The following is a 16,444-nucleotide window of genomic DNA, read 5'->3' as shown; positions in this document are numbered from 1 at the left end:
TATATAACATTCATATACCATAACTTATTCAGACATTCTCCAACCCATGGGTGTCCATTCAGTTTCCAGTTTCTTTTCTACTACAAAGAGGGCTGCCACAAACATTTTTGCACATACAGGTCCCTTTCCTTCCTTTAAGGTCTCTTTGGGATATAAGCCCAGTAGAAACACTGCTGGATCAAAGGGTTTGCACAGTTTGATAGCCCTTTGGGCATAGTTCCAAATTGCTCTCTAGAATGGTTGGATCAGATCACAAGAAAGACCAGAAACAATGTATTAGTTTCTCAGTTTTCCCACATCTCCTCCAACGTTCATGATTATCTTTTTTCTGTCATTTTAGCTAATCTAATATGTGAAAAGTGATACCTCAGAGTTGTCTTAGTATGTATTTCTCTAATCAATAATGATTTAGAGTCTTTTTTAATATGATTATAATGGTTTTAATTTTTTCATCTGAAAATTGTCCATATCCTTTCACCATTTATTTATCAATTGGAAAATGGCTTAAATTCTTATAAATTTCAGACAATTCTTTCTATATTTTAGAAATGAGGTCTTTATCAATCCTTGGATGCAAATTTTTCCCAATTTATTGCTTTCCTTCTAATCTTATATGCATTCATTTTGCTTGTACTTTTTTTTTTAACTTATTGCAATCAAAATTATCCATTTTGCACTTCTACAACATACCCATGTTCTGCTTTCACCACAAATTCCTTCCTTCTTCACAGATCTAAGAGGCAAACCACATTTACTTTTCTAATTTGCTTGTAATGTCACTATGTCTAAATTAGGAACCCATTTTGATCTTATATTGGTATAGAGTGTTAGAAATGGGTCAATGTCTAGTTTTTGCCATACTAATTTCCAATTTTTGCAATTTTTTTTTCAAATAGTGAGTTCTTATCCCAGAAGCAGCAGTCTTTGGGTTTATCAAACACTAATTTCTATAGTCATTGACTATTGTGTATTATGAACCTAATGTCTTCCACTGATTGACTACTTTATTTCTTAGTCAGTACCAAAAGCAGATTCCACTGCTTTATAATATAGTTTAGGTCTAATACATCTAGGTCACATTCATTTGAATTTTTTTTCCATTACTTCTCTTTAAAAACTTGGCCTTTTTCCCTTCCAGATAAACTGTATTATTATTTTTTTTAGCTCTGTAAAATAATTTCTTGGGAGTACAATTGGTATGGGACTGAATAAATTGATTAATTTAGGTAGTATTTTCATTTTTATTTTTTATTATATTTGCTCAGACTACCCATGAGAATTTGATGGTTTTGCAATTGATTATATCTGACTTTATTTCTGTCAAAAGTGTTTTGTAATTTTGTTCATATGCTTTTTGACTTTGCCTTTGCAGTTTATTTTAAATGGAATTTCTCTTTGTATCACTTGCTAGTTATATTTGTTGGAAACATATAAAAATGATGATAATTTCTGTGGAATTATGTTGTATCCTGCAACTTTGCTAAAATTGTGAATTGGTTCTTGTAGTTTTTTAATTGATTCTCTGGGATCCTTTACCATCATATTATTGGCAAAGAGTAATAATTTGGTTTCCTCATTACATATTCTAATTTCCTTAATTTCCATGTCTAATTCATTGAACTTCTTTCTCTATTTTATGCAATTAAGTATCTAAAGATATACAACTTCCCCTAAGAACTGCTTTGGTGGCATCTCATAAAATTTTGTATATTGTCTCATTATTGTCATATGAATGAAATTATCAATTGTGACCATGATTTGTTATTTCACCCACTCATTCTTTAGAATTAATTTTTGTTTTGTTTTTGATTAATTTTTCGTCTATTATTCCCTAGCCCTTTAATATATGTAATTTTTTATTGCACCATGATCTGAAAACAAAGATGCATTTACCATTTCTGCTTTTCTGCATTTGATTTTGATGTTTTTATGCCCAAATAAACATCAATTTTTCTGTAGGTTCCATGCATTGCTAAGAGAAAAAAAATATATATAAAAAGTATATTCTTTTCTGTCTTCATTCATTTTTTTTTCAGAGGCCTATCTTATTTAACTTTTCTAGAAAGCTATTTATCTCCTTAAATTCTTTCTTATTTAATCTATGGTTTGATTTATTTAGTGATAGGGCAAAGTTAAGATATCCACTATTATAGTTTTGCTATCTAAATCTTCTTGCAGCTCTCTTAACTTCTCTAGGAATTTGAATGCTATATCATTTGGTGCTTATATGTTTAGTACTGATATTGCTTCATTATCTATGGCAAAATGTAGTTTCCTTCCTTATATCTATTAGATCTATTTTTGCTTTTGCTAGATCTGAGATAGGTTCTTCTAATCGCCTGTCCCTCAATCACATCAGATTGAAACAGACCACTTCTGAAATTCTTCCAAAATATCTTTTGCTGGAAATTTCTTACAATCCAAATATTTGTGTGTTCTATCACTCCAAAATCAGTTCAGAGGCCCTATCTGAGGGAAGCTAGGAATAACCCAGTCAAAGATCTGTCTACTCACCCCTATCTTGCCTCCTCCTCCAACATAAATGTTATTAAAAATAATGTGTTATATTTATATTTTAAAAATATTTATTTACCATTCACCCTTTTAATATACTTATACATATACATATACATATACACACATATCTTACCTGTCAAAATTATATTTTCCAATACCTTGTGTGATAGGAGCAATAGTTTATCACATCTTCCCCCTCCATGTAAGTTAAATTAAAAATTATTTTTAAAAAACCATTAGGGACAGAGATAAGATAGTGAAGAGTAGACAGGATGTTATCTGAGCTCTTCTAGGTATCCCTCACATCAACACCAGATCAAGCATCTGAACTTGTTTTGGAGTGATAGAGTCCACAAATATTTGGAGTCTAACAGATTTCCAGCACAAGATATTTTGGAAGAATTTCAATCAGATGTGGGGGAAGTAGCTGAAAGCCAGCTCAGCAGAGGGACTCAAGGCAATGTGGCATCTACAGCTTAGGGTATTTACCAGGAGGCTCATAGCCAAAATACAGCAGCGTTAGCTATTCTATCCTGGTTCATAAACCACTGGATCAGCAAATTTGCTGTGAGACATGTAATTCATCTATGAAAGGCAAATAGTGAGCCTCTGAAAGCAGAATAAAGTGGGTCTTGTCCACATGCACCCAGCACCGGAGGAAGCCCTGTCCAAGGCTATGTAAAGCTGTCAAGTATAGTGAAAGCTTTGGATAATCTCCCCTTTGCACTAAGAACAGATATCAATCTTTGAAAAAAATGAGTAAAAACAAGCAAATATAACTCTGATCATAGATACATTTTTTTTGAGACAGAGAAGAAAGACACATTTTTTTTGGAGTCCTCAAATACTGAGAATACTAAAGTCAAATTGTCTCCAGAAGAAGCTCCAAAGAGTGATTTGATATGATATGATATGATATCTCACAAATTCCTCTTGGAAGAATCCAGAAATTATCTAAAAATGAGAATTAGAAGAAAAATGGGGAAAGAAAGTAAGAACTTTACAAAACAGTTTGAAAAAAGAAACACAGAAATTACTTGAAGAAAATTCTTTAAAAATAGGTTTAATGAAATGGGAAAAGTGACATAACTTCTTACAAAATAGATTTGTTGTTGTTTTTTGTTTTTGTTTTTGTTTTTGGTTTATTGGAGCTTTTTATTTTTCAAAACAGTGGACCATTCTTCAATATTAGCCTTATGTTCCACCCTTCTTTTCTTCCACCCACTTTTCTTCAGATGGCAAGTAGTCCAATATATGCTAAACATGGTAGAAATATATGTTAAATACAAGATATGGATACAAATGTATACAATTATCATTCCACACAAGAAAAAAAAATAGGAGCAAAACAAAATGCAAACAGCAACAAAAAAGACTGAAAATGCTATGTTGTGAACCACACTCAGTTGAAAAACAATATTGTAAAATGTAAAAAAAATCCAATGAACAAAATAAATCATTTAAAAGTTCAGTAGGAAAAAAGGCAAAAGGAGATAAAAAAAGCAAACTGAAGAAAATAATTCCCTAAAAATGAGTTGAATAAATTGAAATGAATGACACAATGAGACTTTAAAAAAATTAAAGAAAAACAAAAAATGAAAAAATAAAAGAAATTGTAAATTATCTCATTGGAAAAAGAATTGACCTGGAGATTAGATACAGAAGAGACAATGTAAGAATTATTAGACTGCCTGAAAGTCATGATGAAAAAAAGAGCACCAGCATAATCTTTCAAAATTATCAAAGAAAACTGCCCTGATGCCTAAAACTAGATTTTAAAATATCCATTGAAAGATTACATCAATCACCTCCTGAAAGAGCCAAATGAAAACTCCAAGGAATACAATAACTAAATTTTAGAATTATCATATCAAGGATAAAGTATTACAAACAGAAAGAAAAAAAAAAAAACAAAACAATTTAAATATTGAGGAGCTACAATCAGGATTACTAGGACCTAGAAGCTTCCACTTCTTAAAGGATTAGTAGATCGGCATTAAAGGATGGTAGAGCTTGGAATCTGATATTCCAAAAGGCAAAGGAACTTGGATTGCAGCCAAGAATGAATCATCCAGCAAAATTAAGCATTATATTTAGGGGGGAAGGACATTCAGTGAAACAGATGAATTTTATTTATTTCTGATGAATACACCAGAGCTGAACAGAAAATTTGATCTTCAAATATAGATCTTAAGAGAAGCATAAAAAGGCAAAAAAGAAAGAAAAAAATAACTTTCTTTTAAAAGTTAAAAAGTTTACATCCCTATATGGGAATATTCTATGTTTAACTCTTGAGAGCTGTACTTCTTTTATGGGTATAGTTAGAGGGTGTAAGAATATTTTATTGTAATAATAATATTACAATATAAACTAGAGGTATAAAAGGGATTGTACTGAAAAAAAGTGCAAAATGAAGGGAAAATGGGGTAAATTGCATCTCATGAAAAGGTGAAAAAGACATTACAATTGAGACAAATGAGGGAGGGGATGAACATTGTATGTTACTCTTACGAGATTTTGCTCAAAGATAGAATATCAGACATATTTAGCTTCATGGAGAAACTTATCTCATCCAGTAAGAGTTTAGGATGAGGAAGGAAGAGAGAGGAAGGGAAGGCTAATAGAAAGGAGAACAGAAGTAGAAAAGGAAAGGTATCACAAAGGGGGAGGAGTCGTAAAAGGGGAGGGAGGTTTGACAGAAGTAGTGATCAGAAGGAAAATACAGGAGAGCAGGGAAAGAGGAAAAGGAAAGAGAAAAGTATAACTTGTGGAAAATAAGATGGTGAAAAATACAGTTAGTAATTTTAGCTGTGAATATGAAAAGGATGTACTTTAACATAAAAAGTAAGCAGATAACAGACTGGATTAAAAGCCAACATCCTACAATATGTTGTTGACAAGAAACACATTTAAAACAGAGTGATGCAAAAAGAGTAAAGGTACAAGGCTGGAGCAGAACCTATTATACTTGAACTGAAGTTAAAAAAAAAGTAGGGCAGCAATTCTGATTTCAGATCAAGCAAAAGGAAAAATAGATCTAATTAAAGGCGATAAAGAAGAAAATCTTGCTAATGGGTAACATAGATAATTAAGTAATGTCAATACTAATCATGTATGCACCAACTCCTAGAGAAGTTCAGAGAGCTGCAAGAAGAATTAGACAGCAAAACTATATTAGTGGGGCATCTCAACCTTGTTCTCTAAGAACTAGATGAATGGAATAAAAAAAAATTAAGAAAGAAGTTAAGGAAGTAAACAGAATTTTAGAAAAGATATTGTAGAACATTAAATCAAGACAGAAAGGAATATACTTTATTCTCAATGGGTACATGGAACCTACCCCAAAATGAACCATGTATGAGGACATAAAAATATTAAAATCAAAGCAGAAAGGCAAAAATAGTAAATGAATCTTTTTCAGATCATGATGGATGCAATAAAAATTACAAGCAGTAAAAGGCCAGGGGGAAAATAGATCAAAAATTAATTAGAAAATAAGTAATCTAAGTCTAAAGAATGAGTAGATGAAACAAGAAATCATAGACAAAAATCAATACTGTCATTCAAGAAAATGACAATAATGATAGAATATACCAAAATTTATGGGATGCAAAAATCTTGAATAAAATATTAGCAAAGATATTACAAAAAGTCATCCCCAGGATAATACACCATGACCAAGAAGGCTTTATACCAGGAATGCAGGGTTGGTCAATATTAGGAAAATCATCAGCATAATTGATTATATCAATAATCTAACTAATAAAAATCATGTTTATCTCAATAAATGCAGAAAAAAGCATTAGACAAAATCCTATTCCTATTAACACTAAAGAGTATAGGAATAAATTAAGTTTTCCTTAAAATGATCAATAGTATCTATTTAAAGCCATCAGCAAGCATCAGATTTAATGGTTATAAACCAGAACCATTTCCTGTAATATCAGCGGTGAAACAAGGTTGTCCACTATCACCATTACTATTCAATATTATATTGGAAATGTTAGCTTCAATAATAAAAGAAGAACAAAATTAAATGAATTAGAACAAATAATAAGGAAACCAAATTATCAACTTTTGAAAGTTATATAATAAAATACTTACAAAACTCTAGAGAATCAATGAAAAACTATTAGAAACTATATACAACTTTAGCAAAGTTGCAGGTAACAAATACATTCACATTTATTATCAGCATTTTTAGATGTTACCAACAAAGTCCAGCAGCAAGAGATAAAAGAAAAATTCCATTTAAAATAACTGTAGATAATATAAAATATTTGGGACTTTACCTGCCAGGGCAAAATTAGGAACTATACACACACACACATACACACACACACACACACACACACACACACACACACACACAACTTTACACACAAAAAAGTCAGATCCAATCAATTGAAAAAATGTCAAGTGCTCATGTAGGCTGAGTGAATATGATAAAAATGACAATACTACCTAAATTAAAACCTATTTTTACAGTACCATACTAAGCAAACTTCCAAGAAATTATTCTACAGATCTAGGAAAAAAAATAAAAAATTCTTCCGGAAGAACAAAACATTAAGAATTTCAATGGAATATATGAAAAATGCAAATGAAAATAACCTAGCTGTATCCAACCTAAAACTATAGTATAAAGCGGTGGTCATCATCACCATTTGGTACTAGCTAAGAAATAAAGTAATCAGTCATTAAAATAGGTTAAGTTCATAGGACACAAAGAGTGTATAGTAAACTAGTATTTGATATTCCCAACAACCTCAACTGCTTGACAAAAATTCTTGGGAAAATTGGGTTTAGTATGGCAGAAACAAAGCATTAGCCAACACTTAAAACTCTGTAGCAAGATAAATTAGAAATGGGTTTATGGTTTAGACATAAAGAGTGATATTACAAGCAAACTAGAAGAACAAAAAATAGTCTAACTGTCAAATTTGTGAAGAAGGAAAAAGGAGGAAAGAATTTGTGGCCAAAGAAGAACTGCTATATCTTATGAAATGAAAAATGGATAATTTTTATTATTTCTAGTTTAAAAGTTTTTGTACAAACAAGACCAATGCAGAAAAAAAGTATAAGGGAGGACATAAACTGGGGGGAAAATTACATTCAAAGGTTCTGATAAAGGCCTCATTTCAAAAACATATAAGAAATTGACTCAAATTTATAAGAAGTCAAACCATTCTCCAATTGATAAATGTTCAAAGGATATGAACAATTTTCAGATGAAGATATTGAAACCATTTCTAGCCATGTGAAAAGATGCTCTAAATCACTATTGATCAGAGAAAATGCAAATTGAGACAACTGCTTCACATCTCTCAGTTGGGCTAATATGAATATTGGAGGGGGTGTGGGAAAACTGAGACACTGACACATTGTTGGTGGAATTATGAACTGATTCAACCATTCTGGAAAACAATTTAGAACTATGCCTAAAGGGCTGTCACAGTGTGCATACCCTTTGATCCAGCAATGTCTCTACTGGCTCTGTATCCCAAAAAAGATCATAAAGAATGGAAAGGCTCCCATATGTGCAGAAATGTTTGTGGCAGCCTTTTTGTAGTGGCAAGAAACTGGAAATTGAGTAGGTGCCTATCAGTTGAAGAATGGCTGAATAAATTATGGTATGTGAATGTTATGGAATAGTATTGTTCTGTAAGAAACAACCAGCAGGATGATGTCAGAGAGAACTGAAGAAACTTACACGAACTGGTGCTAAGGGGATACAGTAGAACCAGGAGGTAATTGTACATGACAACAGCAAAAATATATGATGATCATTTCTGATGGATGTGACTCTTTTCAACAATGAGATGATTCAGGCTAGTTCCAATGATCTTGTCATGAAGAGAACCATCTACACTCAGAGAGAGGGCTGTGGGAACTGAGTGTGGATCACATATAATATTTTCACTCTTTTTGTTTATGTTTGTGTTGTGTTTTCTTTCTCATTTTTTTCATTTTGATATGATTTTTCTTATGCTACATAATAAGTATAGAAACTTGTATAGAATAATTACACATTTTTAACATATTGCCATCTAAGGGAAATGGTGAAGGAAAGGAGGAAAAATGGAACACAAGGACTTGCAAGGATGAAAGTTAAAAATCATATAAATATATATTTTGAAAAATAAAGCTTTAAAAAATTAAGTAACATAAAAAAGCATTATTGAATGTCATAAAGTAGGGCACAATAGATTGACAATGTGTGTGTGTAAAAAAAGTCCATTAGGAATTTTTTTCTATTCTTATCAAGTGAGTTCCTAAGCCTTTCTCCTTTCATACAACACAAATGCATGGTATTCAAGGTGCACTACCACCTCTGGTGTGAGAGCTTACCAAGAGCAAGCTGCTCTTTTCATGGATGCTCATTTACCTTTGGTGTTTAACTTTTATGCAATTTTCATTAGTAGTTCCAAGAAACTATAGCATAGCCATACTCAATGAACCTTCTCAGTAGATAAGCTGAACTAGTTTGAGGTAAGTGACAGAACTCAAACTAGTGATAAATTAGGGGGATGAATATCCCAAGCTTGCAAAGATTTCACTGAACATAATGAGTACAAATAAATCAGGCTATTTTCACAGTATTAAGAGAATCCTTAAATTTTGATTGACTCAGGGGACTAAAGATTCATGCTGTTGAAATGGTGTCTTCCCAACCTAAATAGAGAATGGCCATTAATATGCTCCTGCTATTTTCTAAAGCACATCTGGAGACCACAATGGGTAACTCAAGAAAGGGAGCTTTCCTCAGTTGACACTCAATTTAATGTATCTCAGATGGTTACCCTTGATGAAAATTCTTTTACTACTTTGGATAAATATATACATACGTATGTATATATTTGACCATTTGATGACTAACAATTGTTACATTTGCAACAAAATATAAATTGACAAAAAGACCCAGCTTTGCATTTGGCATTCTGGTACATGATTAGAACAGTAATGATCTCATTGAAGTAGGGATCAGTATTGCAGATGAAGAATAGTCTTTCTTTTGCTGTTACTTCTAAAGATGTCTGTAGATACTTTATTATTACAGTTGTTTATTTATTTGTTTGTCTGCTTTTTATAGTGGGAAGGTATCCTTCCTATGGGAGATTAGAAAATAAATGATATATAAACATTCAACAAGGGAAAATCAATGCTGTCACTTCTCTGTGTATCTAAGAATCGTGCCTTGAGAAAATTTCAGTAAGATACATTTTAAACCTACCCAATTTGGCATTTTAGTGTCATAATTTAAGTCCATGTCAATTTCTTCTAATATGGACATTATTACCCTGAAGGTCTATTACCTTAGGAATCTATGGATAGATTTCAAAGGATCCATGCTTTTATAGTATATGTATATGCATACATATTTATCTAAACATATATGCATATATAAATCAAATATATGTTTATATTTATTAAATTTTATATACAATGCAGTATTCCTTTCATGTCTTTCATTTGGACAACAAATTAATACATATGAATTTATCAATAGAAGTGACATCTTAAAAATATTTGACATTAAAAAATATTAGAAATGTCTTGTTGACATGAAATACAGTCTCTCTTCATCACTATATTTAAATTACTATAATTATTAGAGATGCAATCAAATTATGCACAACCATAGTTGTTTTGTCTAAATATACTTGTGAGACATGGCTGGCTAATTATTGGGCAATTCTGTGCCTACTTATCATTCAACTGCCAAAAGGTACAGGTAAAATTACATGTTTTCATGTGAATGATCTAGACATTATTGTGATGTCCAGTACTCTCTATTTTTTGTTGAACAAGTGAAAGAAGGTGTCATTTTCATTATATTTTGAAATTCTAAATATCTGATTGCTGAGATAAATATTCTTAACTCTCCATAAAATATACATCATTCTAATACAAATGGGTGCTGAAGTAGATTTGGCAAATTCAAACATATTTTGTAGTTGGAATACCTGTTGAAATGTGTTTTTTTTTTCTATGTATTTATTTATAATTTTTGACAGTATATATGCATAAGTAATTTTTTAAACATAATCCCTTGTATTCATTTTTCCAAATTAGCCCCTCCCTCCCTAAACTCCCTCCCCTTGATGACAGGCAATCCCATACATTTTATATATGTTACAATATAACCTAGATACAATATATGTATCTAAATACCATTTTCTTGTTGCACATTAAGTATTAGATTCCGAAGGTATAAGTAACCTGGGTAGATAGACAGTAGTGCTAACAATTTACATTCACTTCCCAGTGTTCCTTCTCTGGGTGTAGTTATTTCTGTCCATCATTGATCAACTGGAAGTGAGTTGGATCTTCTTTAAGTTGAAGATATCCACTTCCATCCGAATACATCTTCATACAGCATTGAAGTGTACAGTGATCTTCTGGTTCTATTCATTTCACTCAGCATCAGTTGATGTAAGTCTTTCCAAAGCTCTCTGTATTCGTCCTGCTGGTCATTTCTTACAGAGCAGTAATATTCCATAACCTTCATATACCATAATTTACCCAACCATTCTCCAATTGATGGACATCAGTTTCTAGCCACTACGAAAAGAGCTGCCACAAACATTTTGGCACATAAAGGTCCCTTTCCGCTCTTTAGTATTTCTTTGGGATATAAGCCCAATAGCAGCAATGCTGGATCAAAGGGTATGCACAGTTTGATAACGTTTTGGGCATAGTTCCAAATTGCTCTCCTGAATGGCTGGATTCTTTCACAACTCCACCAACAATGTATCAGTGTCCCAGTTTTCCCACATCCCCTCCAACATTCATCATTATTTGTTCCTGTCATTTTAGCCAATCTGACAGGTGTATAGTGGTATTTCAGAGTTGTCTTAATTTGCATTTCTCTGATCAGTAGTGATTTGGAACACTCTTTCATATGAGTCAATATAGTTTCAATTTCATCATCTGAGAATTGTCTGTCCATATCCTTTGACCATTTATCAATTGGAGAATGGTTTGATTTCTTATAAATTGGGGTCAGTTCTCTATATATTTTGGAAATGAGACCTTTGTCAGAACCTTTTCCTTTAAAAATATTTTCCCAATTTGTGACTTCCCTTCTAATCTTGTTTGCATTATTATTGTTTGTACAGAAACTTTTTAGTTTGGTATAATCAAAATCTTCTATTTTATGATCAATAATGATCTCTAGTTCTCCTCTAGTCATAAATTCCTTCCTCCACAGGTATGAGAGGTAGACTATTTTCTGTTTCTCCAATCTATTTATTATTTCATTCTTTATGCCATAATCAAAGACCCATTTTGATCTTATCTTGCTATATGGTGTTAAGTGTGGATCCATATCTAATTTCTGCCATACTAATTTCCAGTTTTCCCAACAGTTTTTTTCCAAATAATGAATTTTTATCCCTAATGTTGGTATCTTTGGGTTTGTCAAAGACTAGATTGCTATAGATGTACCCTTTTTTGTCCTTTGTATCTAATCTGTTCCACTAATCGACTGGTCTATTTCTTAGCCAATACAACATGGTTTTGGTGACTGCTGCTATATAATATAGCTTTAGGTCAGGTACACTTAGACCACCTTCATTTGACTTTTTTTTTTTTTCATTAGTTCCCTTGTATTTCTCCACCTTTTATTCTTCTATATGAATTTTGTTGTTATTTTTTATAGGTCATTAAAATAGTTTCTTGGGAGTCTGATTGGTATAGCACTAAGTAAATAGATTAGTTTGGGGAGTACTGTCATTTTTATTATATTCGCTCAGCCTATCCAAGAGCACTGATTGTCTTTCCAATTATTTAAAACTGACTTTATTTTTGTGGCAAGTGTTTTGTAATTTTTCTCATATAATTCCTGACTATTCTTTGGTAGATGGATTCCCAAATACTTTATACTCTCAACATTTGTTTGGAATGGAATTTCTCTTTGTATCTCTTGCTGTTGCATTTTGTTAGTGATATATAAAAGTGCTATGGATTTATGTGGATTTATTTTGTATCCTGCCATTTTGCTAAAATTCTGAATTATTTCTAATAGCTTTTTAGCAGAGTCTTTGGGGTTCTCTAAGTATACCATCATGTCATATGCAAAAAGTGATAGTTTGATTTCCTCATTTCCTACTCTAATTCCTTGAATCTCTTTCTCGGCTCTTATTGTCCAGCCTAGAGTTTCTAGTACTATATTTAATGGTAATGGTGATATTGGGCAACCTTGTTTCAATTCTGATCTTACTGGGAAAGGTTCCCGTTTATTTCTATTGCATATTATGCTAACTGAGGGTCATAAACATATGCTCCTGATTATTCTAAGGAATAGTCCATTTATTCCTATACTCTCAAGCATTTTTAGTAGGAATGGATATTGGATTTTATCAAATGCTTTTTCTTTATCTATTGAGATGATCATATGGTTTTTATTAATTTGATTATTAATATGGGCAATTATACTAATAGTTTTCCTAATATTAAACCAGGGCTGCATTCCTGGTAGGAATCCTACTTGATCATAGTGTATTACCCTGGGGATGATTTTCTGAAGTCTTTTTGCTAATATCTTATTTAAGATTTTAGCATCAATATTCATTAAGGAAATTGGTCTATAATTTTCTTTCTCAGTTTTGGATCGACCTGGTTTAGGTATCAGTACCATGTCTGTGCCATAAAAGGAGTTTGGTAGGACTCCTTCATCCCCTATTTTTCAAATAGTTTATATAGCATTGGGGCTAATTGTTCTTTAAATGTTTGGTAGAATTCACATGTAAATCCATCTGGACCTGGGGATTTTTCCTTGGGGAGTTGATTAATAGCTTGTTCTATTTCTTTTTCTGAAATGGGACTACTTTAGCAATTTGTTTCCTCCTCTGTTAATCTAGGAAGCTTATATTTTTGGAGGAAGTCATCCATTTCACGTAAGTTATCAAATTTATTGGCATAAAGTTGGGCAAAGTAACTCCTTATTATTTCTCTAATTTCCTCTTGATTGGTGGAAAGATCCCCCTTTTCATTTGTAAGACTAACAATTTGATTTTCCTTTTTTCTTTTTTCTGAACAGATTTACCAAAGGTTTATCTATTTTATTGGCTTTTTCATAAAACCAATTGTTGATTTTATTTATTAATTCAGTTGTTTTTTTTTTTTTTTTTTTACTTTCAATATTATTGATTTCTCCTTTTAATTTTTATATTTCAAGTTTAATTTTTGCTTGGGGGTTTTTAATTTGGTCTTTTTCTAGCCTTTTAAGTTGCAAGGCCAATTCGTTAATCTTCTCTTTCTCTATTTTCTTCAAATAACCCTCTAAAGCTATAAAAATTTCCCTTATTACTGCTTTAGCTGCATCCCACAGATTTTGATATGATGTCTCATCATTGTCATTATCTTGGGTGAAATTATTAATTGTTTCTATAATTTGCTGTTTGACCCAGTAATTCTTTAAGATGAGATTATTCAGTTTCCAATTACTTTTTGGTCTATTTACCCCTACCGTCCTACTGAATGTAGCTTTTATTGGATTGTGATCTGACAAGAAGGCATTTACTATTTCTGCCTTCCTACATTTAATTTTGAGATCTTTATGTCTTAATATATGGTCAATTTTTGTATAGGATCCATGAACTGCTGAGAAGAAAGTATATTCCTTTCTATGGCCATTCACTTTTCTCCAAAGATCTATCATACTTAGTTTTTCTTAAGTTCTATTTACTTTTTCAATTTCTTTCTTATTTGTTTTGTGGTTTGATTTGCCTAAATCTGAGAGTACAAGTTTGAGATCTCCCACTATTATAGTTTTACAGTCTATTTCTTCTTGCAACTCTCTTAACTTTTCCTTTAAAAAGTTAGATGCTATATCACTTGGTGCATATATGTTTAGTATTATATGGCTTCATTGTCTATGCTACCTTTTAGCAGGATATAGTTTCCTTCCTTATCTCTTTTAATTAGATCAATTTCTGCTTTTGCTTGATCTGAGATAAGGATGGCTACCCCTGCTTTTTTGGCTTTACCTGAAGCATAATAGATTCTGCTCCAGCCTTTTACCTTTACTCTGTATGTATCTCCCTGCTTTAAGTGTGTTTCCTGTAAACAATATTTTGTTGGGTTCTGACTTTTGATCCAGTCTGCTATCTGTCTCCATTTGATGGGAGAGTTCATCCCATTCACATTTAAAATTAAAATTACTAATTCTGTATTTCCTGCCATCATATTATCCCCAGATTAGGCTTTTTCCCTTGACCCCCCTGAACCCCTTCCCTTATATTTAATTTATAGACCCCACTTGTTACGGTCAGCCCTCCCTTTTTTTAGTATCCCTCCCCCCTCCTTCCTAGTTCCTTCCCTTATTCCCCTTTTCCTTTTCCATTTTCCTCTCCTCCATTTAATGAGGTAAGAGAGAATTCTCTGAAAAACAAATATGTCAATTATTTACTCTTTGAGCCTCTTCTGATGAGAGTAAGATTCACAAAATGTTTCTGCCCCTCTCTAAATTTCCTCAGATATGGTATATTTTCTATGCCTGTTCCTGGGATGTAGTTTCCCTGTTTTTTCACTCCTTCCCCTTTTTCTGATACTACCCCCTTCCCTTTACTACTCCCCCCCTTTTTTATATCAGTAAAATCAAATTATCCATGCAGACTTTCTATATATCCACAACAGAGATACAGTTCTCAAGGGTTCGTTTACCTTTTTCTGTTTCTATTCAGTCTTGTGGATGTAGATAAATTTTTTTGTTTAAGTCTGTTTTTTTTTTCCTCTATTTCATTGAATGACCATCTTCTTCCATGGAAAAAACAATGCTAAACTTAGCTGGGTAGTTTATTATTGGTTGTAATCCTTGATCTTTTGAGTTTTGGAATACCATGTTCCAGGCCCTTCTATCTTTTAATGTGGAAGCAGCCAGATCTTGAATGACCCTTCTTGTGGCCCCTTGATATTTGAATTGATTTTTTCTAGCTGCTTGCAATATTCTTTCCTTTGTGTGGTAATTCTGCAGCTTAGCCACAATATTCTGTGGAGTTTTTTTTTTTTTTTTTTTTTTTTTTTTTTTAAGGGTCATTTTCAGAAGGTGTTCGATGAATTCTTACCATGCCTATTTTTGCTTCTGTTTCTATTATCTCTGGACAGTTCTCTTTGATGATTTCCTGTAAAATAGAATCTAGGCTCTTTTTTTGGTCATAGTTTTCAGGAAGTCCAATGATCCTCAGATTATCTCTCCTAGATCTATTTTCCAGGTCTATAGATTTTCTCAGTAAGTATTTGATGTTAGTCTCCAGCTTTTCATTTTTTTTTTTTTTTTTTGTTTGACTGATTCTTGGGTTCTCAATGAATCATTCATTTCTATTTGTTCCATCCTGATTTTTAAGGAGTTATTTTCTTCATTCACATTTTTTAGTTCGTTTTGTATATGCCCAATTGAGTTTTTAAATGAATTATTTTGCTCTATTGAATTTTTTTCCATGTCCCTAATTTTTTTTTTATTATATATGTATATATATATATATATATATATATATATATATATATATATATTTTATAATATTATCCCTTGTATTCATTTTTCCAAATTACCCCCCCCTCCCTTATTCCCTCCCCCCGACGACAGGCAATACCCTACATTTTACATGTGTTACAATATAGTCTAAGTACAATACATGTGTGTGAATATCATTTTCTTGTTGCACAATAAACATTAGAATCCGAAGGTACATGCAACCTGGGCAGACAGATATTAGTGCTAACAATTTACATTCACTTCCCAGTGTTTCTTCTCTGGGTGTATCTACCTCTGTCCATCATTGATCAACTGGAAGTGAGTTGGATCTTCTTTATGTTGAAGATTTCCACTTCCATCAGAATACATCCTCATACAGTATCGTTGTTGAAGTGTACAGCGATCTTCTGGTTCTGCTCATTTCACTCAGCATCAGTTGATTTAAGTCTC

General features: G+C 32.1%; 1 non-coding gene across 1 annotated transcript; it reads right to left on the bottom strand.

Annotated features, from left to right (window-relative positions):
* Positions 1-8,686: 8,686 nt before the first annotated feature.
* On the bottom strand, positions 8,687-8,819 carry LOC141542085 (U6atac minor spliceosomal RNA). Its single transcript, XR_012482089.1, has one exon. It is a non-coding gene; the product is annotated as a U6atac minor spliceosomal RNA (small nuclear RNA).
* Positions 8,820-16,444: the final 7,625 nt, after the last annotated feature.

This window comes from Sminthopsis crassicaudata, chromosome 4, assembly GCF_048593235.1.
Source record: "Sminthopsis crassicaudata isolate SCR6 chromosome 4, ASM4859323v1, whole genome shotgun sequence".
In the NCBI taxonomy this organism is placed as follows: Eukaryota; Metazoa; Chordata; class Mammalia; order Dasyuromorphia; family Dasyuridae; genus Sminthopsis; species Sminthopsis crassicaudata.
This window is presented reverse-complemented; position numbering and strand designations above follow the sequence as displayed.